Consider the following 26,432-nt stretch of genomic DNA (forward strand, 5'->3'; position numbering starts at 1 on the left):
CACTTTATTTCATTTTGTTGCAGTTCACTCAGCTGGCAAAAATGAGCCTTGTTACATTCTGTGTCACACTGAATCTCACTGAGAGCTATCTGTCTGTGGAGTACTCAACCACTTGTGCATTAATTTCATGAGCAGGCTGTTCTGTTGATCGGATAAACTGGATCACTCACCATCACGACCAATAGAATGCCAGTTACTTTAGAAAAGGGAACGTTGTGTTTAATTAATGCAAACCAATATTATTTTCAAATAAGGGTGGCGAGCTGGGAGAATCGTTAGTATGCTCGGCGATATGCCTAGCAGTATTTCATCTGCCAGTATTTCGTTCTGAGTTCAAATTCCGCCGAGGTCAACTTTACCTTTTATCCTTTCGGGGTTGATTAAATAAATACCAGTTATGCACTGGGGTCGATGTAATTAACTTAATCCTTTTGTCTGTCCTTGTTTGTCCCCTCTATGTTTAAACCCCTGTGGGCAATAAATAATCCCATTAAAGGTGGCGAGCTGGCAAAGATGTTAGCATGCTGGGCAAAATGCCTAGTGGTATTTCATCTGCCATTATGTTCTGAGTTCAAATTCCGCTGAGGTTGACTTTGCCTTTCGTCCTTTTGGGGTTGATTAAATAAGTACCAGTTACGCACTGGGGTTGATGTAATCAACTTAATCCCTTTCTCTGTCCTTGTTTGTCTCCTCTATGTTTAGCCTCCAGTGGGCAATAAAGAAATAAATATTATTTTCAAATAAGAACTTACAACTGAAGACACCTCAATTGAGTATGGCATGATTGTGTGGTTAAGAATCCGTGTGGCTTAGTCCCACTGTTTCCACTGCACATAAAAAGCACCTTTTGAGCATTGGGCCTCACTGAGGCAATGGGGTTGATGCCAGTGTTGTGTATCTGGCATGTAAAAGGCACCTCTCAAGCACTGAGCCTCATGGAGGCAATGACAAATGACCAAGACCTTTGGCAATATGCTGTGCTTGAGAAGAAGACCCATCAAGTCAAGTGAAATCATAGTCATGGCAGATACTGGTGTCATGCAACTTGTACCCATGCTGGTGGCATGTAAAAGCAACCATTACATTCTCAGAGTGTTTGGTGTTAGCAAGGGCATTCAGCTGTAGAAAACATGTCACACAAGACTGGAGTCTGATGCAGTCCTTCAGCTTACCAGCCTTGGGCAAACCATCCAACCCATGCCAGCACAGACTAAGAGCGTTAAATGATGATGATGATGCTACATATAAACATATATATATGCATGTGTTTGTTCCTTAACATTTTATGACAACTGGTGTTGGTTTGTTTACATCCTTGTAACTTAGTGGTTCAGTTAAAGAGACTGATAGGATAAGTACTAGACTTAAAAATAAGTACAGTGTTCGATTTCAACAAAACCCTTCAAGGTGGTGCTGTAGCATGGCCATGATCTCAATGACTAAAATAAGTAAAAAGATGAATGAAGGTAACGTTTGGTCTAGTGCAGTGTTTTTCTCAGCCGGTGTCCATAAGGTTCCTGATGGTCCATATAAGATTTGGTGGTGGTAGTGTGTGTGTGTGGGTGGGGGGGTTTCAACACACAAAAAATAGTAAATTAGGGATCCACAACAGCATTTTAAGAGCCCCTGAAATAATTTATAATTTTGCTCTAGATGTATGTATTGCAAAGAAACAGCTGGGTTTCTTTCTCTAACATTTTACAGGTGCAGGAGTGGCTGTATGATAAGTAGCTTGCTTGCCAACCACATGGTTCTGGGTTCAGTCCCACTGCATGGCACCTTGGGCAAGTGTCTTCTGCTATAGCCTCGGGCCAACCAAAGCCTTGTGAGTGGATTTAGTAGACAGAAACTGAAAGAGGCCCATCGTATATATATATATATATATGTTTGTGTGTCTGTGTTTGTCCCCCCCACCATCACTTGACAACCGATGCTGGTGTGTTTATGTCCCTGTAATCTAGCAGTTCAGCAAAAGAGACTGATAGAACAAGTACTAGGTTTACAAAGACTAAGTCCCGGGGTCGATTTGTTCGACTAAAGGCAGTGCTCCAGCATGGCCACAGTCAAATGACTGAAACAAATAAAAGAGATAGTTCAATCTACACAAGTTTAATATATTACAAACAAAACATGAATTTTGAAAGAGGTTTCTATAACACTAGTTTTTAAACATCAAATAGCTCTGGGGATCCACCAGAATACAAAAATAATCAAAGGGGTCCATAGATAAAAAAAAAAATGGTTGAGAATCCCTGGTCCAATGGCTCATAGAAATTGTGACAGAGTCGTGTACCTCTTTATATTGTGAACTGAAATCTATCAGGCTTGACTTTGCCTTTCTTTCTTCTCATTGACTAATTCTGAGAAAGAATTTTGATTGAAACATTCCAGGAAAGAACCTGTTTCCTGCTTAGACATAGGTAATTCGTTGAACATTTAAATCGTTGTGATTTACACGTTACTGTAGTTTCCAAATTTCCATACTACATGAATTCAAACCGGTTTTCTGTAGGGCTTGAAGTAATTTGGTTATTTTTACAGCTAAAAACTTCGTCTAACTTTAGAAAATGCTTATAGCAAAAGCCTTAATATCTAAGTTCAGATATATCAGTTCAGCAAGCAACAAGTCCTCCTATATATCTAACATATTGAAATATAGAAATGTAAAGTACTAGATGTGTCCAACAATTTGCCGCAAGATTTTTTTTAGACCAGATATGGTCGGTTGAATTCGGTACATTCCGTAATGGTCCGTATAAAACATGTCGCTTTATGACGTTTACATTACTTCCGGTTGCTACATAGTCTGGTTTATCGTCTTAACAGTCGAGTGTGGTTTGGATGCTGTACACTTCCCACAGATGTAGGTTAGTGAGTATAAAACTCACTACCAACTAACTACTACTACTACTATTTCACATCATCAGAAAAAGAGAGAAAGAAAGTTAATTGATGAATAGACAGGCGGGTGAATGTGCGCCTCTTCTCATTTTACCGACGATGACCATCATCAAGTTTCATTGATTCTACATGAAAACTTCAATCAATCCATTTGTTTGTGTTTTTGTAGCAGAGGCGAGAGAGATCGTGCCTCGTCATTGGAACAAATCCCCAGATTTAGAAAGCAGAAGGTGCTGTGAAATGTAACTTCTCTCTTTCTAACTTTCGTTCCATCCCTACTTCTCGGCCTCTCTTCTCTCTCCCTCCTTCATTCCATTCTTCTCTCTCTCCTGTTCCACCCATCTCTCTCTCACCCTCTGTAATCCAACTTCTATCTCTCTACTCCTCTCTAGTTCCATCTCTCTCTCTCTTCCATCCTTACTTCTCTCTCTCTCTCCCTCTCTTGCTTAACCAAAATTTATCTGACAAGATGTGTATAGTGTTGTAATACTATATTTATGATAGTATATATAGACATTTCCTATATACACAAATTCACCGAATTTTGGCTACGAGGTTTCTTTTCTACGTTTACAAAACTGTCCAAAGAAAAATTTCAACTGGAAACAACATAAGGTAAGAAAACCAATTTGTGTGCGTGTTGTGTGAGTGTGTCCATATATATGTATATATACTTCAAAAATGAACTAACTTTTGATTTTAAGAATTTAAACTGTAGTAACATGCATGTGGGGTTCTTCTGCCTATATATATATATATATATTATATATATATATATATATATATATACACACACATACATACTTGTTCTTGCATGTGTCCATTTATATAATGTTATTAAAACCGTGAATGTCAACAATTTTATTTTGCATTTCTTCAATCTCAGTTCTTCTACTGATGGTGGTGAGTGAGGAGATGAAAGAATTAAAGAAGGAAGTTTTTCCTCTTTTTTACCGTTCCATTGCCACACTTTGAGGTGAAGAATAAGAAAAGTAGAGTTAACTAAACATCAGTTTTATAATAGAGTGAGATGTTTCAACAGTTCTGCACCATCCCAATTTTGGTTTGATGTTTTCTGTAAAAGACATGATGAGTACAAGGTGGTGGTCACATTGGCCTGGCCGTACATGCTCACTATTCTCTTTCTCTCTTTCTAACATCGCTGATTACAGCAAAAACATATTTAAAACACTTGTAACAATGGAATTATTAGTCAAATAAGCTGTTTTTGCTCTCCCAACACACAAATACACACACATGCTATCATGTAATGTAATTAACGTTGACAAACATGAACCATTTAAATGAGACCTGGAATCAAATTAAAACCATTTGAGAGAAACAAGCCTTTCTGCTAGTTCATTTAAAAAAAAAATTATAAGTTTGATGCTATATTGTTCCCATACATATTTACCAAATTTCATTTTGTTGAAGATTAATTAATGAATGAAATAACAGAACTATTAACTTATTTGTAGTGTGTCGAGTGTTTTCGTTCTCTCTCCTCACCACCGAATAAATATATTTATCTCTGAAGAATTAGCTTAAGATAAAACTGTCTTTCCTTCTCAACTGCAACACTTGGTTACCAATTTACATTTAACAAGCACCCTGGGTTTTTCCTTCTTTCTATCTCAATATATATATATATATATATATATATATAATATATATATATATATATATATGGCTATTGTTAGCATTAATCTCACTATACTATAAATTCCAATGAATTTAATTTCAAATTCAGGACTGGAAAGAAAAAAGAAAAGAAAAAAGGAGATATTCAAAAAAATCCTTTTGTTGTTCGAGTAACTTCGTTTTGTCATCCTCCCACACGAATGTGTGAATGGATGTTATTTGCTACATTTTCATTTATCCCATGTGACATAAACAATGTCTGTCTGTTTGTTTGTTTCTTTGTAGTTTGTGCATATAAATCTTTCAGGGCACGTCTGATGCATAAGAGCCGTTGGAAACGGCCGCACATAGCTGTTGTGTACATACATACATACATACACATATACATATATACGTACATACATATATGTACATATATATGATAAATATTGTGTGTGTGTATTGTAAACTAATAGGGTTACACGTAGACCTACATTCCCATCTTTCTCTCCCGCCTCGAGGAATTTCACTGTTTGACAGTTGACGGGGGGCGGAGGTGCTGTTTGTAGAAAGGGGTTGATGTAAAGGATAGAAAGAAAAAGGAAAAAAGGCAAGTCGGCCAAATGTTATAAATTCGTACAGTCGTTTATTTTCAGCCCCCCGAAACCAACATGTGTGTGTAGAGTTTTTTAAGAACACAAGTTGCAGACATATGTTTGTATTTATTTCCAGCTTCCTTCTCTCTTCGACGCAGCTTGGAATGATGATGTTGTTGTTGTTGTCGATGATGATGACGATGGTAGTGATGATGCGAGGTAGTTAGCTGGTCGTTTGCTCATTCATAGCCAAACCCTGTTAGTAATGTATTATTGTTGTTTCATTATCGATTTATCGATGTAATCGTAAGTCTTCCGTGTTGTAGTGGGAGGAACATACCTGTCGAATGTTAAAAAAAACCCCAAAAAACAAACGAAAAAAGCTACTGAGCTTTTTTCATAACTGGGTGCTCTGTTAGTCTTTTAAATAAAATAATTATGATCACATATGTTACACAAATCAAATACTTTTATTTCTCTTTTTCAGAAATAATGTTATCATTTACAATTAGTGTTATGCGATACTCCTTAGTCAAGCTGCTATTACCATCCTTTATTACCCCTTTGAATTAAAACCGGATTAATTAACCAACATGAACGTTATTAAGGTTTCTTTTACTGCCATAAACTTAGGAATGTTTTCGTATTTCGTCCCCCAGACTTTATTATGTTGCATATTTCATCTTTTTCTTGTGGTTCCCGGAGCCAGTCACTTTGATGTTTGTTCCCAACGCCATTGGCTTCAATGTATTAAATTTATGGTTCGGTGGTGTGTGTTCGGCGCACATCTATGTGAAGTCGGCTGTCATCTAATTAGAAGAATCGGCGGAAAATGGAATACAGACAGGGCAGAGAGATTCTTCCTTCCGTTTACTTCACTGTAATATTTGAAATTGCTTCTTTCCTAAGTTAGCGTGGTAACTGAGTTAAAAGTGTGAGAGAACTCACACACACATGGATGTATGAAATAAGTCAAATGCTATCTGGATTCCTCTTGGGTAGCAAAAATAAACATTTTTTTGTACTCATTTCCCAAATTTTTGTTATTGTAAAGGTCATAAATAGTTTTGCCTGTTTTGGAACGAAAGGTTAGGCCGTGACGAATTTTACAGGAATCAGAGTAAAATGGAAATACCCAAATAATCTACTATCAGAAATAAATCTTGGAATTTGTCGTTTAATTGCAGACTTTAACTGTTAGCAGACCTATTAACTTTCGAGAGACGTGGTCGAAAATAATTGTTCATGCTGAGGAATTTTTTAAGTATGTTTAAGACTTAGGTTTGTGTAACAGTTACAAAATGATTCAGGATTCATCGTGGTTCATATTCGCGGCGGGAATAATTTACACGCAAAAAAAGGGATTTCTCTTTCACTGCTTTTTGAATTGCTGGATCAGGGAAACAGGGAATTCAAAATTTTTGTGTTGATGTTTAATAAGATGTAATAGTTTAAAGAAGTTTTTCTCGTCTGAAGAATATTTGTGAAGACTGTCAAGAAAGCCCACAGAACTTCGAAACAACCGATTCAGTCGAGTTGGTTGTCAAAAATAAAATAAAATAAAATAAAATAACAGCACCCAAAGTTTGAATACGTCCGAAACTGCCCATTTTCTATATCCCTTCTTTAAACATTTCTTAAAAATCGAATTCTGTTCAATATTCCTTCAACAGTTAGATTCCATATAAGAAAACAATTTGTAAGGAAACAGAATTAGAAAACAAAATTTAGTAGACTAAATTTAAAGGATTTTATTTTACTCCCCAGTTCAACAATTGTAAAGATGGTGTAATTAAAAGAAATACCGAGATAAAATGCTAAAAATTCTTTCACTTTTCCGCTGAAAACTTAGTCATTTTGCAAACGCGATCTTACATTTTGTTGTGTTTAACTCTTAATTGTTTTTTTTTAGCTAAACTGAAGGCATTTTCGTTTCTTTTTTGTTCATTTTCAATAGACCTGTCTTTGTAGTAGATTTATTTCTAGATTCCACCATGTCAGTCGTTAAACTAAATGCCCCTCACTTAAGGTCTTAATAACCAAGAATATGTACTTCATTTATAGATTTAAAAACTCCCCCCAAACACAACTGAATATAAGCCAACCGTATACATTTACTGTCACACACACCTACATATGTTTCTGATACATACACGTGGCTATTGTGTACACTATTCGAAACGTTACAAACAGCCTTATCTAAAATTCTATTGACTCGGAGCATGCAAGCTACTAATCATTTTTTCCCTTCTTTTGTGAATGAACATTCATTTTCACATATAGATTTTCCACCGCCTTCCTCTCTTCCTTCACTCCACATCATTGGTAAAATATTCGAATTTTCAAGTTCCACAACCGCCTTCACCGTTCTCTCACCCATTCTCGACTCATGAATGTATTGGCATGATTCGTGCTTGTAAAAAATATACAAAACAACAACAACAACAAAAAAAGCTATGATGATAGATCAACGTATGAAAAATTAGTTCATCGCAATGGAATTAAATTCCATTTCTTTGCTTTTATTTATTATTATTTTTTTAATATTTGCCCAGTTCGATTTCCTTCCTATCCAACGAGCAAGACGTGAAAATATAACAACAGTTTCTCCTCTCCATTTTTCTGTCCATCTGATCTGTTCTTCATCTTGGCTCCCAACACCATTTATTTCTCCTCTCAGACCGATAGTTCCTTCCTTTTCTCACACCCACTCTTCCAATTTCTCTGCCAATTTTTCTCTTTAAGCTATCTCTCCTTTTTCTTCCCGACCTTTCCTTATCTTATCACTGTTTTATCCTTTTTCTTTCCCCATCCATTCTTTATCTTTTTCGTTCCCTTCTACCTTTTTTTTGTTTTTGAAAGGTACTCGGATGTAGGCACGTATGTTAATGACATACCACCACTCCCATTTAACGAACCTCTCTCTGTTCTCTTTCGTTATATCTGTCCATCTCTCTTTCATCTGCCTGTGTCAGTATCTCTCTCTCCTCCTCTCTCTTGTAATGTCAGTTATTATTTAGATCTACCAATGGATCTATCAACTGTTGGATTATTCAGCCGGTATCTGTTACGGGTTTTCTATTTGAATTTAGTGAAGTGTAAATCGCATCTGCTGTCTTAATGCTTAGCATGTACGTGTGTATGCGTGCACACACACACGTGTATGTTGTATTGAGAACAGGACTGTTTTCTAGTGTTATCGTTTCATCCAAGTGTTTTTCACATTTTCCTGAGTTCTTAGCAGTTTGCGAGAAACATTAAAGTTTGTTTCTCGTCTCATCTAGTTGAAAGTCTAGGAGCATGGATAATAAAAAAAATAACAATATCGTCATGTTTTCAATGCAGCATATCCAAAATGACAAAATGCCCTCCCCCAGTATGCATTATATATATGATTTGTACAAGGAAAAGGTTGACAGGTTGGCGTCTATGGCCTCAAATTTTAGGGGCCTCAACCAAGGTGTACAATATCACGGGCCTTTTGGTAACGACCTCGTAAGTGAAAAAGCCGAGGGTCTCTTTTCATCTAAATCCGACAGTGACTTCGAAGTTTCAGCTTAGTCTCCTTTATCTTACTGTCTGGCGAGGGCAGTTGTTGAAACTCCGAAGTCACTGTCAACCTTTTATTTATAGACAGTAAAATATAAAATATATACTCTACTCAAACGTATTGAGTGATCTTTCAGTAAATGTCGACTTTTTATGTAACTGTACTGAAAAACAAACACTGTGTATACATATGTGTGTATATTTATATGTATGTACACACACACACACACTCCCTCTCTCCCTTTCTCTCAAACCTGCTTATGTACACTCGCCCAAATGCATCTACAGTACACATACTCTAACAGATGCACTTTCGGAATTTACAAGAATTGGCATAAAGATTGTTATTTAATTGCTTATCCTAGCGATAACTGCGGCAACGAACTAATCAAAGCGGATCAATCACCACTATTTTTGGTTTGGTATTTGAATGTTCTTGTAGATTAAGGAAGAAGGAAGGAAGGTAGTTGTATACGTTAGTTCTTGAAAAATGAATGAATCTAGAATGTTTTCATTCAGCTTGTTAGAAGAGCCCATTGCTAACACATCCACTGGCAGTTTACGGAGGGAGAGAGAGAGAGAGCCAACCAGCATACTACCTACAACTATATTATTTGAAGTTTTATCTTCTCTAGGTTTATGTCAGAATAGATATCTATAAAAATTGTTGTTTAGCTCTGGGTCCGTCCTTTTAGCAGACCTGTCTTCGATCAGTCATTCCAGCCACGATCATCATGTCTTCTTGTGGTGAGAGGAGAGGAGTACATTATCCAGGGTAGCTTTGATTGTTTTTAGAAGATGCTAGGGGTGTGATTTGAGGACGATTTGGTAATTATTTTTAATGACTCAAGCGACCACTTTGAAGCCCCTTGGTTGATTTGTGTGTATAAGTACTTTTTCCAGGCTCTATCTTACCTTTTGAAAATCTTTCAATTAGATCAAAGTAGTCACTTGACTTGCTAGAAATAGCTGTCAAATCTTTAAAAGTATGTAACATATATATCCAGAATCACGTAGCCTTGGATACAGAGAAAATAAAAGATGGGATGGTCATGGCGTAAGCATTATTGATTATAGATCTGACCAATAGGTTTGTTCAGTCAGACTTAACATAGCGCTAACTTTGATTATAAGCCTGTTCAGTCATGGCCGGCATTGATCGGTAGTCTTTTCAATCAGGGCTAACTTTGATCACAAACGTACTCAGTCAGGGTTAATATGAGCGGGATGCCATCATTACCGAGGCAGCAAGGGAGCTGCTATGTGGTCATTTGGCCTGCTAAAAATAGCAGTTGAATCTTCCTCACGATCACTCTATCATATCATCTATAAAAGAAACCGAAAGAAACAAATTTACAATGTAGTTTCGGATATGTAAAAGACGAGATCAACAGGGCTGGAATGTCTTCTTCATAGGGTTTTCCCCATTAGGTTTGACTTTGAAACATTTTGATTTGCCGAGCCAAAGTTTGTTCCGTCAGATGTAACAGAATTAGTTATTGAGAAGACCAGAGTCAAAGAATGTGACATTACCTGAGTAAATCTACCGCCCAGTCGTTACGTGTGGGATGTAGGCGCAGGTGTGGATGTGTGATAAGAAGCTTGCTTTCTAGCCACATGGTTCCGTGTTCAGTCCTGCTGTGTGGCACCTTGGGCAAGCATCTTCTACTATAGCCTCAGGCCGATCAAAGCCTTCTGGGTGGATATACTAGGCGGAAACTGAAAGTCCGTCGTGTGTGTGTAGTTGTCTGTTTTCCAGCACTGCTTGACATCTGGTGTTGGTATATTTACGTCCCTGTAACTTAGCGGTTCTGCAAAAGTATATCTACAAGGTTTAAAATAGAAATAAGTACTGAGGTCCATCTATTCAACTAACAATTATCCAAGGCGGTGGTGCCCCAGCATGGCTGCAGACTAATTAATGACTGAAACAAGTAAAAGGTAGATTGTTTTAACGAGTAATTTATGTATTGGTGTTTTCCTATTTGCCTTGATGTCTTTAAAAATATTTGAGATAAAATGGATTCTGTTTGGCAGAATTAGAGACCCTAAACTTCTGTCTCCTCCAGTACCCATGAATGTGATGCAATAAATAACACCACGTGTGTTTATTTGAGGAATTGTGTTTGTTAGAATAATTGCTAAGATTCATCGTCTCCCACACTTGACGAGATAAAAGCAGTTGAAACAGCGACCATCTCCCCTTGCTGTCCCTTACCAGGACACAGTTATACACAGTTGAAGCAACATATGGTCTCTTATTGTTTTGTAGAACAATTAAAAATGTTCTTTTAGTCAGATGACTGTTTGTCGTAGAGTAACTTTAAAAAAAAGTAAACTTTTATCTTGCTTGTAAATTAATACAAATAATTATCAAAGTGGATGCTGTTCGTGATTGAGAAGTGGAAGTCGTATTTGAAGTAATTAAGATTGCTATATTTATTTAAGACTTATTTTCTCTACCATTTTCCAAGAACGTCGCTGGCTATTGTAGAAAGAGGACTCGGCAAATGAAATTCTTTTGAATCTCCAAGAGAGTCAAGGCTATTGAACAGGTTGCAAGATGCAACGAAAATTTTAGGAAAATAAGAATTAAGTGGAAATTTTACCGGTGAGTGTGTTACATTATAAGACAAAAAAAGAAAATGACTCTCCCCAGACATAGCAGAATGAAATCTTTAAATTTCTCTTTTATTAAAGAAAGTATTCTCTGAAATGGGACACTCGATGTTAAAAGCCTTCATCGTTAGATTGTAACTGTAGAAGGTTGGGATAGATCCGGGTAGAAAAATAAATGTGGACAAGTTTAGTGTTGATAAGAACCAACTCTGGAGACGTCTGGACTTGTCACCTTGTTGACTTGGAACGATGACAGGAGTTTTCGCCCCTGGTGACTGTGTAGTTGAGGTGGGGAAAATTTGTGTGTGTAGAATTGGAAGCAAAACAACAACCAATGTGTGCTATTTACAGAACTCTGTTGGCGGGTAGGAGGATTCTGCTCAGTTAGTAGAGAGATCCTATTGGCAAGGGACCAGAAGGTTCAGTTGCAAAGTGGGAAGCCAGACATTATAAGCCGCACAGTGCACGAAAACATCCTTTACTTTCCTATTGGTCGTCTTGTATGCGTTTAGGTGGTGGGTAAACGTGGTGGTGGAGTATAGTTTCTTTCTGGTGATATTGTAGGCAGTGTTCGTCGTATCTACAGTTACAGTGTAGATGTTGGGTGGCAGGGATTTTTGGTTAGTGTTAGGTGTGTGTGTGTGGAGGGATATACGTAGGTGGATGGCGTCAGTGAGATATTAAACTGTTTCGGATGGATCAAAGGTGAAACGTTTGCTAGCAAGAGCAAGCAGTGAGCAATACATGCAACTTGGCGGTATTTCTGCTCTGTTGAGAAACGCGAGTTCGTGAGGGTGTGTGTGTGGTGTGAGGGTCAGGGTGGGGTCAGTCCTTGATGATGAAACGATGCTGGGTGACTTTGTAGTGATTATACACTGATCAACAATCTGATGGAAGCGGCTGGTATTTAATAACCCTTTAATTATTTCTAACACACACACGTGTGTGTGTGTGTACCGACGGAAATATAACGTCTGTTCATTTATCGTATATCCTTTTGGTCATTTTGCATAATGAACTGTGGCCATGCTGGGGCTCTGCTTTCATAGAACATGATCGATTATATCACTCCTTGTACTTGATTAATATTTTTTTACGCTTGATTCTAAAATCATCACCACCATCGTTTAACGTCCGCTTTCCATGCTAGCTTGGGTTGGACGAATGACTGAGGGCTGGCGAACCAGATGGCTGCACCAGGTTTCAATCTTGATCTGGCAGAGTTTCTACAGCTGGATGCCCTTCCTAATGCCAACCACTCCGAGAGTGTAGTGGGTGCTTTTACGTGTCACCAGCACGGGGTCCAGTCAGGCGGTACTGGCAACGACCTCGCTCGAATCTTACACATGCCACCGGCACAGGTGCCAGTAAGGCGATGCTGGTAACGATCACGCTCGAATGGTGTCTTTTACGTGCCACTGGCACGGGGGCCAGATAGCCGCTCTGGCAACGATCACGCTCTAATACCCTACTAGTACGGTCTCGAGTGCCAGTAAGGCGACGCTGGTAACGATCACGCTCGGTGCCAAAATAACTTCTGAAATACAGACATGGTAAATTTAAATCTGGTTTTCCCTCCCCTCTAGGAGGATAAGTCTTTCGTCGCATTATTATTGCTTTCAAATGAACTTTCTTGTGATTAATTTAGCAAAAAAGTTTTAAATCTCACAGCCTTTTCAATTAAAAAGGCTTACCGTCGTCTGTATGAAGATTAAATGCTTTTGGCTTCGCATAAGTTGCTTTACTAAACTTGCTTGAACTGGATGAAGAACTGGTGGATCGTGAGAATGTGTGTGTTTTGGGGGATCTTTTCACTTTGACCGGCAGATTTTTAAAATAATTTCTCCTAGTATCGATCTATTGCATTTCAATCTGTTTTAGGGTTAAGGTTAGGGGTGGGGGAAGGGTATCTTTTTTTCTTCAGAAATGTAAATAAACCCAATCTGTTTCTTAAACAAATATATAATATGTAACAGGGACATTTTCATATGACGCCGCCAGAAAATGTTTTCACCTCAATAAACGTCATTGATTGGTTGAAATTGCCGAAATGCAAGAAATTAAACAACAAATATGTTACAAACTACAGAATTTTCTCAAGAAAGCCAAGAGAAAAAGATATTTTATAAACACATTCTACCAGTGCACGAAGTTAAAACTTTTTTAGTTATATAGAATTATTTTAAAAATCTGTTGGTCAAAGTGAAAAGATCCGTTTTGGGGGTCTCTGGTGACCACCGCCCTACCATTCATTGTAATTTTTTTTTTTTCATTTAACAGCGGTTTCCAAGAAATTTCAGAATGATGTCGTGGGTGTAGCTTTGGTATCATGTTTTAGGGCAATTTACGCCCGTTACTGTCTTCCTTACTTCAGCTTATTTACGTAAAACTTCTCTTTGACGTACATTCAGTTCTAACCAATGTTTTTTGCTCTTGAAAATCTGAAGACTTGCTTGATGAAGGATGAATTCACAGCCGGAAGTTATTCTTAGTGCAATAGTACGTTTTTGTTTTGTTGTTGTTGTGATTATTATTAGATTAAACGCGAAAGCACTAATAGAGTTGTATTCCTGGATATATCTTAAATATATTTCGAATTCAGCGTTTTCTTAATCTTTTCTTTAGCCAATTCTATTAGCCTCTGAGATTAGATTAACCACAAATATATTACCTGTTCATCAATAGTTTCTCTCCTCATTAGAAATAAGAGGAAAACAGTGAAATTAGATTGGATGTTTTTGCTGTAGGTAAAATATATAAATTGACTCCGAATTCAAAAGCAAGTCGCATAACATAGCCGTTGTCTTTAATTATGTATGAACATGGACGTTTTTTCCACACAAACGCGTATGGAGTGTTCGATTTATACAAAACCTGTATATTGTGTCTGTGAAATGGGGAACCGTGTGATGATGATGATAAACAGTTTAAAGTAGGAATTTAATATGGGTTATTTTAGTTTGCTGTAAACTCCAATGACGAACGGGACCAGTTGGATAAGTTTTAGGAGAGATTGCGACTGTTTTATGTAACTAATTTGTAATTAAAAACGTGATTTAATTATAAAATGCTTATTGTTGTTGTGAGCTAGAAGGTTAATTTTGATCAAAGTAGATTTATAGCATGTAGGCAAGTAGACGTTCTCAAACGATGGTGGAATTTTGGAATAGTAGCCTTTCGAAGTCCCATCTCTTCTAGGAAAGGAATGGACAATAAGCAAAATATTAAAAAACAGTTCTTTTTTTTTCTCTCTCACAGAATCGTGATTTTCATTTCCTTTTCTAATATCCCTGCGTTTACAGGGATATTAGAAAAGGAAATGAGTGACGGAAACTCCGAACTCTTCTTCTTCACCTCGGGAATTTTGAAGACAGTTATTTCAGAGTTCCCCTCAAACGGCCAAGTAGAGATTTATTTTTCTATTTATCTGAGGACTGTACGTTACAATACATAATGCCGCGGATGGTTGTATAGGCTGCAGTGTAATAACCCTTATATATACATACATATATATATATATATATATATATATATATATATATATATACGCTTGCCACTCACCAGCCTACTGCTCTTGGTGTGTTGGTCTCTGTATAGATCAAGGGTTATTTTTATTCTTTTACTTGTTTCAGTTATTTCACTTCGGCCATGCTGGAGCACCGCCTTTACGCCCCCCAGGATTTCTTTGTAAGCCTAGTACTTATTCTATCACTCTTTTGCCGAACCGCTAAGTTACGGGGACGTAGACCCACCAACATCGGTTGCCAAGCGATGGTGGATACGCACACACGCACACATACGACGGGCTTCTTTTCAGTTTCTGTCTACTGAATTCACTCACAAGGCTTTGGTTGGTCCCAGGCTATAGTAGACACATGCCTAAGGTGTCACGCGATGGGACTGAACCCGGAACCATGTGGTTGGGAAGCAAGCCTCTTATCACACAGTCACGCTGTTCTCAACCATTTAAAAAAATTTATTTATGGATCCTTTTGATTGCTATTTTATTCTGGTGCCCCCCCTCCCGCAACCATTCGATGTTTAAAAACTAGTCTTATAGACGCTTCTTTCAAACTTCCTATTTTATTTGTCACACACATACGCTTGTGTAGGTGTGTAACAGCAACATCCTTCGACAGAACACGTTTCAGTGACCGGAAACCTGTTGAACTATGTAAAATGTTCACAAAGCTGTTTAATACTACTGCAGAGCCTCAATTTGCGGACCACGAAAAATCTTATATGCCCCCCCCCCCCCCAACCTCGGTTGAAAACCATTGATTTAGAAGATACTCGTAAAATTAAGAAACCACACCTCGAGCCATCCAAGGAGTTTTGGCATGCTCGAAATAACAAACGAAATTTTGCTCATATCACATTTTCGCCGTCTTGGAAAACGGTAGGATACATTGTTCTAGACATTGAAACATCTATAATCATAGGTCTACCCTCTCAAGGCTAACCTGGGGCTAAACAGCAACAGCAAATTAAACGCACTCGCGCGCACACCCAGACAGACAAAACAACAGACGTTGGTCCTTTGTGATTAATTACAGATGTACGTCTTCAGTGAACCTCCTACACGGTGTGAAGAACTGGTTCAGTGTGACTAAATATAAATCCATCTGTTCACTTGTTAATTAGATTGAGATGTCCTTGAAAATCGCGGTGTCTAAAATTTCTGCTTAATTTTGTGTTGGACAAACAAACGTTCTGTAATGAAGAGAGAAAACTATATTGGCGACGGACTTCACTTTACGAAGTGTTTGTTGTACATCGTGATTGCGTGGAGGAGGTAGGATTTGTTACAGAGGATAATGTAATGATTAAATTTTCCGTAGTTTTTATTTTGTTTCAGTTATTAAGACTGTGACCATGCTGGGGCACCGCTTTGAAGAAATTTTTAGTCGAATGAATCGACCTGGTTTTTTTAAAACTTGGTACTCTCTCTATCGTCTCCTTTTGCCGAACCGCTAGCTTACAGTGACGTAAACACCAACACCGGTTATCAAGCAGTGGTCTCTCACACACACACACCTATGACGGGCTTCTTTCAGTTTCTTATTTCTTTATTGCCCACAAGGGGCTAAACATAGAGAGGAGAAACAAGGACAGAGAAAGGGATTGTCGATTACATCGACTCCAGTATATAACTGGTACTTAATTTATCGACCCTGAAAGGATGAAAGGCGAAGTCGACCCCGGCGTGATTTGAACTCAGAACTTAATGGCAGACGAAATACCGCTAAGCATTTCACTCTGCCTGCTAATGTTTCTGCCAGCTGCCTACCAAATCCACTCACAAGGCTTTGTTCGACCCGAGGCTATGGTGGAAGGCACTTGCCCAATGTGCCACGCAGTGAGACTGAACCGGGAACCGTGTGGTTGGGAAGCAAGCATCTTGCCGCAATAGCCATACCTGACTATACTGGCGATGAACTTCACTTATGAAGTGTTTGTTGTATGTCGTGAGTCTGTGGGGTTTTGTTACTGAAGATAATGTAATGATTATACTTTCTCTATATGTAATGTTATGTAATAGTTTTGTGTAAGGCATGCAGACATGGTTGTGTGGTTAAGAAGTTCGCTTGTTAACCACTTTGCTTCGGGTTCAGTTTCACTTTGTGGTACCTACCTTGGGCAAAGTTCTTCAACTACAGCTCCAGGCCGACCAACACTCTGTGGACAGATTTGTGAATTTTGGAAGCGGAAACTGTACAGAAGCTCGCCCCGCGTGCATCTATATCATCATCATCATCATCGTTTAACGTCCGTTTTCCGCGCTAGCACAGGTTGGACGGTTTCGACCGGGGTCTGGGGAGCTCGGGACTGCCCCAGGCTCCAGTCTAGTCTGGCAGTGTTTCTACAGCTGGATGCCCTTCCTAACGCCAACCACTCCGCGAGTGTAGTGGGTGTTTTTTACGTGCCACCTGCACAGGCGCCAGAGGGGTCTGGCATCGGCCACGTTCGGATGGTGCTTTTTATGTGGGGGGGGGTGCAGAAATATAGGGGAGCACCAGTGGGGAGGGGTGGTTCAGAGAAATGATGACAGGTTCTAGGCAAGTAGAACGTAGGATATCGAGAGAGGGGTAATGCATGGTGAAATAGCGTATTGAAGAGCGGGGTTCGAAGAGTAGACACCTATAATGGTGGTGGGAGAAGCGACATCCGGTATAGATGGAGCAAAATATAGAGATATCCGGTATTGGTGGTGGTGGTGGTGGTGGTAATATTTGGGCGAAGGTAAAGAATATGTACACCCGGTGGTTAGGGTTCAGGTTTTTGTTACACCGAAAGCCGGTGGTGTACGTATTCTTTACCTCCACCAATAATTGTATGTGTGTGCACGCAAGCAACTTTGCGTTTATCTTGCACCGTTTGACAACTGTGTTGGTTTATTTATGTTCCGATAACTCGGCTGTTTGGTTAAAAGAGACTTAACTAGTGGGGTCATTTTATTAACCAAAAACCTTTCAATATGGTGCTTCAGCACAGCTGGAACCAAATGACTGCAACGAGTAGGAGAAAAATGTATGCATGTTTTTGTATGTGTTGTTTGTACATGTGTGTGTGTGTGAGAGAGAGAGAGAGAGATCTCCTAATTAAAGTATGACATCGATTTGTTTCGTTTTCGGTTTATCATTACATACAGCTGATGCGGAATTTATATATATTCTTTGTTTTGATATAATAAAATTAACAAAAAAATATATATAAATTACATAAAAAAACCCATAGAAATAACAGCTGCTGTGAGGGTTTTTATTTAATTTTTATGTATTTTTGAATTTATTCATTGTACATATACAATTAGTAAATTCAACCTTTTTTTTATAGATTTCATCGGTTTCAAAATTAAGTACTTTGTGTGTGTGTGTGTGTGTGTGTGTATATATTGATGAAAATTTAACTGTAAGCATTACTATATTCCTCTTCTGTGGCATGAGTTTTAGTGAGAGTACAAGGTTCCTGGTGCCACCTGGAGAACCCACCCTAATGATCTGCTAGAAATATCAGCCAAATCTTCCTAATATCACGCATTATCATCTTAAGAACATGGAAGAAACCTGTTGGTTGATGTAGTTTTGGTTATATTATGCTCATGAAAAGTAAGATGGCACAGTCACAGCTGGGATACATCTTTGATCATAAGTCTGTTCAATGTAGGTTGAATTGAGGTGAAACAACAAAAGTACTTGTTAGAAATAGCAGCCGTAGTGCCCTGAAATTGCACTCTATTTTTAAAAAAGTAATTGTTTATACATTGTATGAGGTCTTCTTGGGTATACTGTCCAAATAAATCGTTGATATTATGTTAAACTGTCATATGTCCAAATTTGGCCAAATGAGTTTCTTTTTTTTCTTTTTTTCAATATTTAATTTTGCTTGCAATAGCCGGTTCTATCGTATCTCCAGCTGCTTCAGATGAAAATTGTCAAAGTGTAGTATAACTGTTTACCATTTTTCAATGGCAGTTATTTTATTTAATCCTCTATTTTCATAATTAACTCATGAAGCGCTGGGATTTGCACTTTCGTAGCATGGACTGCTGAGCACATTTTATGAAATGAGATTACTATACTCTTTTACTCTTTTACTTGTTTCAGTCATTTGACTGCGGCCATGCTGGAGCACCGCCTTTAGTCAAGCAAATCGACCCCGGGACTTATTCTTTGTAAGCCCAGGACTTATTCTATCGGTCTCTTTTGCCGAACAGCTAAGTGACGGGGACGTAAACACACAAGCATCGGTTGTCAAGCAATGCTAGGGGACAAACACAGACACACAAACACACACACACATACATATATATATATACATATATACGACAGGCTTCTTTCAGTTTCCGTCTACCAAATCCACTCACAAGGTATTGGTCGGCCCGGGGCTATAGCAGAAGACACTTGCCCAAGATGCCATGCAGTGGGACTGAACCCGGAACCATGTGGTTGGTTAGCCAGCTACTTACCACACAGCCACTATGCACGAAAAAAAAAACGCAAAATATGGTTAAAATATCTTCTTAGTATATAATGGTGGCAAGTTTTACATCCCCTGAAAAGTCATTAGTGACGTTAGATCCCAACAAAGGCTCATAAACTAAATGCACCTGTCTGGGCCACGATCGTGGCCTGCCGACCTCTGCCTGACAGCCACGATCATGGCCTGTCGTACTTTATGTGTTAATTGAAGTGAAAGCAGTGTATTTCAGTAGAAATATGGCAGCACAAAGAATAAAGCTTGGCCTTCATAACTGAAAGTATTTCTGATGTCTGCAACCTGAAGACCATCCAATTAATACTCTGCTGTGTTCTGTTTTTCACTTCGGTGTAGAATACAGTTAAGTGTTTTGGTTGGAAGAGTCATTAAGTAAAATCACCAACTTTCAGGAAGCATTTCCAACTGATTGAACTCTTGCAGAATTAATACAGTCTGGAAAGTAAAACTTTCTGCTGTCAAGGTATCTTCGCAAATTAATTAAAAGAGAGACTGTTTTGTTTCACAACATTATATGAAGCCTGAAGAGAAAAATAAAAAGGCAGTTGGATTGTATAATTAGTATAATTAGTAAGTTGTTAACTGATGTTACTGCTGGTAGTTTTGTAGTTAACAAAGGATTAGTGCTGTTTTGTTCATTATTGATATAGTAAGTGTACATTCCCACCACCCCGAGTTGAAAGAAAGGATTGCCATCTTGTCAACTGCTTTGGTAAACTGTTCTTTCAAAAAAAAAAAGTTTTAATATATTCATAAAGTGAATACAGTTAGTCATATTGTTTTGTCTCTTTCCTGTTAGCTGTCTTCTCTTTGTTGTAATGCTTGGGGGGTAAAAAAAAAAATCTATTTTGGACTCCATGGTAACCTTTGGTTGTACTTAAGTTTAGATTTGTTAAAACATGAAATGTATTCTCAAATTTCAAGATTGCACATAATTCATGTCCCTCATCCGAACATGTTTCCATGTACCTCTCCCCCCCATAAATTCTAAAAGTGAAAACACTCGTTGACTAATTAGTTTAGCTCTTAAAACTCTGCAGTGCTTTCGTCATTGTTGCCATTTAACATACATTTTTCCATGCTACTTGAGGCAGATTTTATCAGCCAAATGCTCTTCATGTCACCAACCCTCATCTGGTTTTCAAACCAAGTAGTGTTTCCCATGGCCAGACATGTAAGATTTTTAGACAACAGAAGCCTGGAAACGAACGTCACTTGTATAATGGTGATGTTTGTACAACCATCACACAATTTCAAGGTAAAGTTGCACACGCATGCACGCACATGCGCGCTGGGATTCCTTCAATTTCTGTCTCCCAAATCCACTCAGAAGGTTTTGGTCAATCCAGAGCTTTGATAGAAGACACTTGCCATGCCATGGGACTGAACCTGAAACCATATGATCGAGAAATAAGCTTCTTAACTATACAGCTATGCTTCGATATAAATTTCCCATTCCTCTCAGAATCTAGAGAATTTGATGCAATGCACATAATCCAGTAGAAAAAAATCCATCAAAATATAATAACTATTGCATGAATTTAGTTGGAGTTTGTTGATATGATGATTATTGGTCTACATTGTGAATATAGTTACCTGTTGTCATGTTACTTTCACCTGCCCAGGTATAGGTATGTTGAATACAGTTAAGTTGATTACACACAAGTATTTTTACATATATTTTACAAGATATTGGCTCCTAGATATTGATTTCTGTGCCTCAGAGCTAAATTTGTGTTCCAGTGAGCTTTACCATTTGAGCATGGCCGTTGCCAGTATCGCTTGACTGGCAAGTAAAAGCACCCACTACACTCTTGGAGTGGTTGGTATTAGGAAGGGCATCCAGCTGTAGAAACTCTGCCAGATCAAGATTGGAGCCTGGTGCAGCCATCTGGTTCGCCAGTCCTCAGTCAGATCATCCAACCCATGCTAGCATGGAAAGTGGATATTAAACGATGATGATGATGAAGTTGTACAACTATTAGGAAAAGTATTCCGAGATATGTCTTCATCTCCTTCATTTAGAAGTTTTCCAACATCTACATCACTAACAAATTAGTGTTTAAAAATCTTAACCATTCACTGATAAGCACATCAATGTCTTTGATCAACTACAGTGATGATCAATTATGTGATAATTCCTGGTTAGAATCCATAAATCCCGATATCACTTAGATGTGTGTTTACATCCCTGTAGCTTAGAAGTTTGGCAAAAGGGGGCCAATAGAGTAAGTGTCACGCTTTAAAAATAAGTACTGAGGTTGGTTCATTTGGCAAGAAATTCCTCAAGGTGGTGCCCCAGCATGGCTGCAGTCTAATGACAAAAACAAGTAAAAGATAAACAAAAGTAGTATATTTCAACAGAAATCCAGTAACAAAAGTGTTAAAAGACATTCCCAAACTTTAAGTTCTAAAATATTGAGGTGAACGAGTGGGTGAAAATAGGACTTTGGTGCATACCCACTCTTTGACTAGTTTAGGCTAATTTAAGAAAAGCAGCAGCAGTAGATTAATAAAGCTATTAATGGTAATTAAAATATTTTGTTTCAGACGTCTTGCTGACAACTAAAACTTAAGAGGAAATATTCCTTTAACCTATTTTTTTCCAAAATGGATTTCAGAACTGGAGGATTTGTGACCATGTGACATTTGCATAGGATAAATTAATCTAAGTTTTCACTTGGTGAATTATTGTTTGTCCCTCTTGGCCTCTTTCCTTCCCTCTGACACTGGTTCTTAGTTTATGTATCAACATGACTCAAAATCTGAGGTCACTATGGCAGCTATTAATTTGTCTTGCTACCATAGTCATTGTAACAGTGAAATTTGGCTTAAAAAACATTTTAAAATTAATTAAACGTCTTTATTACTAATTGAAGTACTCAATTACCAGAACCTTTCTTACACCAGTTGTGTGTGTTTCATCATTCACTTCATCATCATCATCATTCTCCTTTCGGTACTCATCATCACTGTTTAATGTCTGCCTTCCATGTTGGCATGGGTGGAACAGTCTAACAAGAGCCGGCCAGGCAGAAGCCTGCACCAGACTTCTGTGATTGTTTTGGCAGGATTTTTACAGCTGGATGCCCTTCCTAACATCAACCACTCAGCAGAGTGGACCTAGTGCCTTTTACATGGCACAAGCACAGGCGAGGTCGGTTTTGGCAAGGTTTTTACAGCAGGATACCCTTCCAAATGCCAACCACTTTACAGTGTGGACTAGATGCATTGACAGGGTCACCAAGTACTTTGCAGGACAAAAAAATCTTTTGAGAGGGGATGGGGCATTGGAGGAGGTGATCTTGTGTCTGATAATGAAATGTTATAGTGTGACAGAGAGACAGACTCTTCCTTGTTGTTATTCTCAAGTAAGTCACTGAGGTTTGGATTCAGCACTTAAAGTACAAGAACAAATACAGCATCGAGATTTGGTCTCACATTCTTTAAGTTCTTCTAGTCCAGTGATTCTCTATCATTTTTGGACTATTGACCCCTTTGATTTCTATTCTACTCTGCTGCCCCACCCTCAGCCAGTCAATGTTAAAAAAAATCCCATAGTATGTTTATAATTAAATATTATTAGGAATTGTACAAATAATTTAAATAGTCTGTCTATGGTAGAAGTACAACCAATTTATTGCAGATAAATTTTAACAACAAAGACTTATATGGACCCCAGTTGAGAACCACTGCTCTAATCCACTACCCTGCATTAACCCTTTCGTTACCAACCTGGCTGAAACCGGCTCTGTAGTACAAATGTCTTGTTTTCATAAGTTTTGAATTAAAATCTTCTCCAAACCTTAGTCACAATTTATATTCCTAACACTAGCTGAATGATAACTAAGTTATTTTACTAAATTCTTTGTTATATTTAACCCCTTCATTTTGAGATGCTATGTGTTTCTTTCAATTACTTTAAATAGAACAAAGAATTTAGTAAAATAACTTAGTTATCATTCAGCTAGTGTTAGGAACATAAATTATGACTAAGGTTTGGGGAAGATTTTAATTCAAAACTTACGAAAACAAGACATTTGTACTACAAGCCAGAGCTGGTTTCAGCCAGGTTGCTAATGAAAGGGTTAAAGTAATTGAAAGAAATACAGAGCATCCCAAAATAAATACAGTAATGAAAGGGTTAATACTCTTTTTTTACTGACCCCCAAAAAACAAAAAGCAAATTTGACCCAAGTGTGCTTTGAACTCGGAGTGCTGAGTATCGTATCAAATACTCACGCCAGCATTTTCTCTGACACTAGTGTTTGTACCAATTTCAAAATAGATGACTCACCATTGTATACTAAGTTTCTTCAATGACCTTTTATTTGTATTAAGTACTGTGGTGGTTAAGTTAGTTTATTTTTAAAATGTTTAATTATCTCTGAATTAGTTGATTCAAGTTTAATTAATGAGGGGTTTAGTGTTTTAAAACTTGGAAAACTTTTATGAAAATTTTTGACAGATGGGGCACAGCCATGGCTGTGTGGTTAAGAGCTCACTTTGCAACCTTATGATTTTGGGTTCAATCCCACTGTGCAACATCTTGGGCAGGTGTCTTCTGCTATCACCTTAGGTCTACCAATGTCTTGTGAGTGAATTTGGTAGATGGAGACTGTGTGGAAGCCTGCTGTGTGTTTGTGCTTACCCTATCACTACTTGACCACTGGTGTTGGTTTGTTTACTTCCCTTTAACTTAGTCTTTCAATAGAAGAGCTAGAATAAATACCAGACTTATAAGTAGTGGGTTTGATTTGTTTGGTGTTGACTAAACCCTTCAAGGCAATGCCCCAGCATGGCTGCAGTCCAATGACTGAAACAAGTAAAAGATGAAATAAGGCCTCTAGCTTTATTTCGCAATGCAACAATCGTTGGCTCCTAATTTTTAGAATAACTACCCATCTTAAAACATTTTTATCTTGATGTCTCTTGCTAAAAACATTGACATTTTGGTAGAAATTACCCTCTAACTTGTCATAGAAATAAATAAATAAATATATATATATATATATATATATATATATATACTTCTAATATAAGGATAATATTTTATCTGTAGCCAGCATATAAAAATACCTTTTAAGGTAAAATTTATAAACAATTATAAGTAAGTGCTTGCTACAGAATTTCTGTTTAGATATATTTGGGGTACTTAAATGTACTCATGACTTTGCATCTGCTTTTTCCATGGTTGTATGTAAGTTTTCCATTTATTTCTTATCGTATTTCTCACTGACGAAGGAAGAATCATTCAGGATTAATCCAGAAATTGGTCTGATTCGGGAATAACGAATTTTAAAAATTTCTGTTGGCTTGCTTTCCTCATGCCGTGTATTTATAGTGAAAAATATTGTATATGGTTATACAATATAAAGTCTATTTTTCAGCATATTGGCATGGAAATTTTTTTTTGCTCTTATTTATAATTATATATATGTTTATTCAGGTTCAATGGCTTGGTGGTTAGAGCATCAGGCTTTCATTCAATTCCTGGACTGGGCTGTGTGTTGTGTTCTTTGAGCCAGGCACTTTATTTCACACTGTCCAGATCACTCAAATGTAGAAATGAGTTGCGATGTTCCTGATGCCAAGCTATATTGGCCTTTGTCTTTCCCTTGGATAACATCAGTGGTGTGGAGAGAGGAGGCTGGTATGCATGGGCAACTGCTGGTCTTCCATAAACAACCTTGCTTGGACTTGTGCCTCAGAGGGGAACTTTCTGGGTGCAATCTCATAGTCATTTGTAACTGAAGGGGGTCTTTGCTCTTTTTTACTTTTACCACCCCTGAACATTCTTTTTTTTTTCTCTCTAGCCATACACTCTTCTTTTTCTCCTTTACTTTGTTATAATGTTGCCACGTTGTTTGTTTGTCCTTCTGCCACTTCCTCCCTTACCTATTGTTAATGGTATCGTCACTACTATGATGCAGACACAAATAAGTTTAGAGTAATGGCAATGGTCAAAAAGTACTTATGTCTGACACAATTTCGATTGTGTGTCCTATTACTAGGAGACATGATGTTATTGCTGTTCATGTAATTGGTTTGATAACAATAGTCAGCCATAATGGGACTTACTTTCATGGGCTTTGCATGTCACCCCCATCTTAGAATAGTCTCTCATATATATATATAATAATTCACTTATTTCAGTCATTAGACTGTGGCCATGCTGGGGCACCACCTTGAGGAATTTTTAGTTGAATGAATCAACTCCAGTACTTTTTTAAAGCCTGGTACTGATTTTCTAAACTGCTAAGTTGCAGGGACATAAACACACCAACAGCGGTTGTCAAGTGGTGTTGGGTGACAAACACCACACACATGTGTATACATATTATGGGCTTCTTTCAGTTTCTACCCATGAAATCCACAAACAAGGCTTCGGTCTGCCCAAGGTGCCATGAAGTGGGACTGAACTTGGAACCATGTGGTTGTGAAGCAAGCTTCTTACCACGTAACCATACCTACGCCTATATATATATATATATATATATATATATATATATATAGTGAAAATAATTAAAGGGCGGGCAGCCTGCTGCCCGCCCTTTAATTATTTTCACTATATACTGAACTTTCCAGAAGTTCCTGACGATGAATTTGTCATATTTACATACCGGGATTTTACCGGTAAATAATTGTTGGTTATATGAAAAACCACTGAAAAATTATTTACCATTTTTATTGTATATATATATATATATATATATATAAACGGCAGTTTGTCTGTCTGTGTGTCTGTCAGGTTGTACCCTCACCCTGACCACGGTTTTCAACCGATTCTGATGAAACTTGACACACACATAGCCCAATGTCATAATTCAAAACTAACGCAGCGAAAATTTTGAAAAGTTCCCCCAGTTCTGAAAAAAAATCGATAAATTCGACATGGGTCGAGAATCTAAGCTTTTTATATGCAACACATTTTCTACAGACTGTCTAAGGAACGCAACTCGACCTTTTTAACTCTCGGAACACATGGGGTAAGTATCCCAAAATGTATAAAAGTGTACAAAAATTGCAAAAAAAGCGGGCAGCAATGTGAGTGACAACAACGAAAAAGTCAAAAGTGACCAAACTGAACAAACGAATGGAAAAGGTTTTTTGATGCACACGACAAAGGCAGTTTATGATAAACCAAGA

General features: G+C 37.8%; 1 protein-coding gene across 4 annotated transcripts in view; it reads left to right on the top strand.

The window, feature by feature from the left end:
- The first annotated feature begins 3,200 nt into the window (after positions 1–3,200).
- The window catches only part of LOC115213379 (CUE domain-containing protein 1), a 211,946-nt gene continuing 188,714 nt past the window's right edge, over positions 3,201–26,432 (top strand). For all 4 annotated transcript variants that reach the window (XM_036504019.1, XM_029782326.2, XM_029782334.2 and 1 more), the window contains exon 1: positions 3,201–3,516. The gene's annotated coding sequence lies outside the window, so the exon portion shown is untranslated. The remainder of the gene's footprint in view (positions 3,517–26,432) is intronic.

The sequence above is a fragment of the Octopus sinensis genome, linkage group LG1 (assembly GCF_006345805.1).
Source record: "Octopus sinensis linkage group LG1, ASM634580v1, whole genome shotgun sequence".
Lineage (NCBI taxonomy): Eukaryota > Metazoa > Mollusca > Cephalopoda > Octopoda > Octopodidae > Octopus > Octopus sinensis.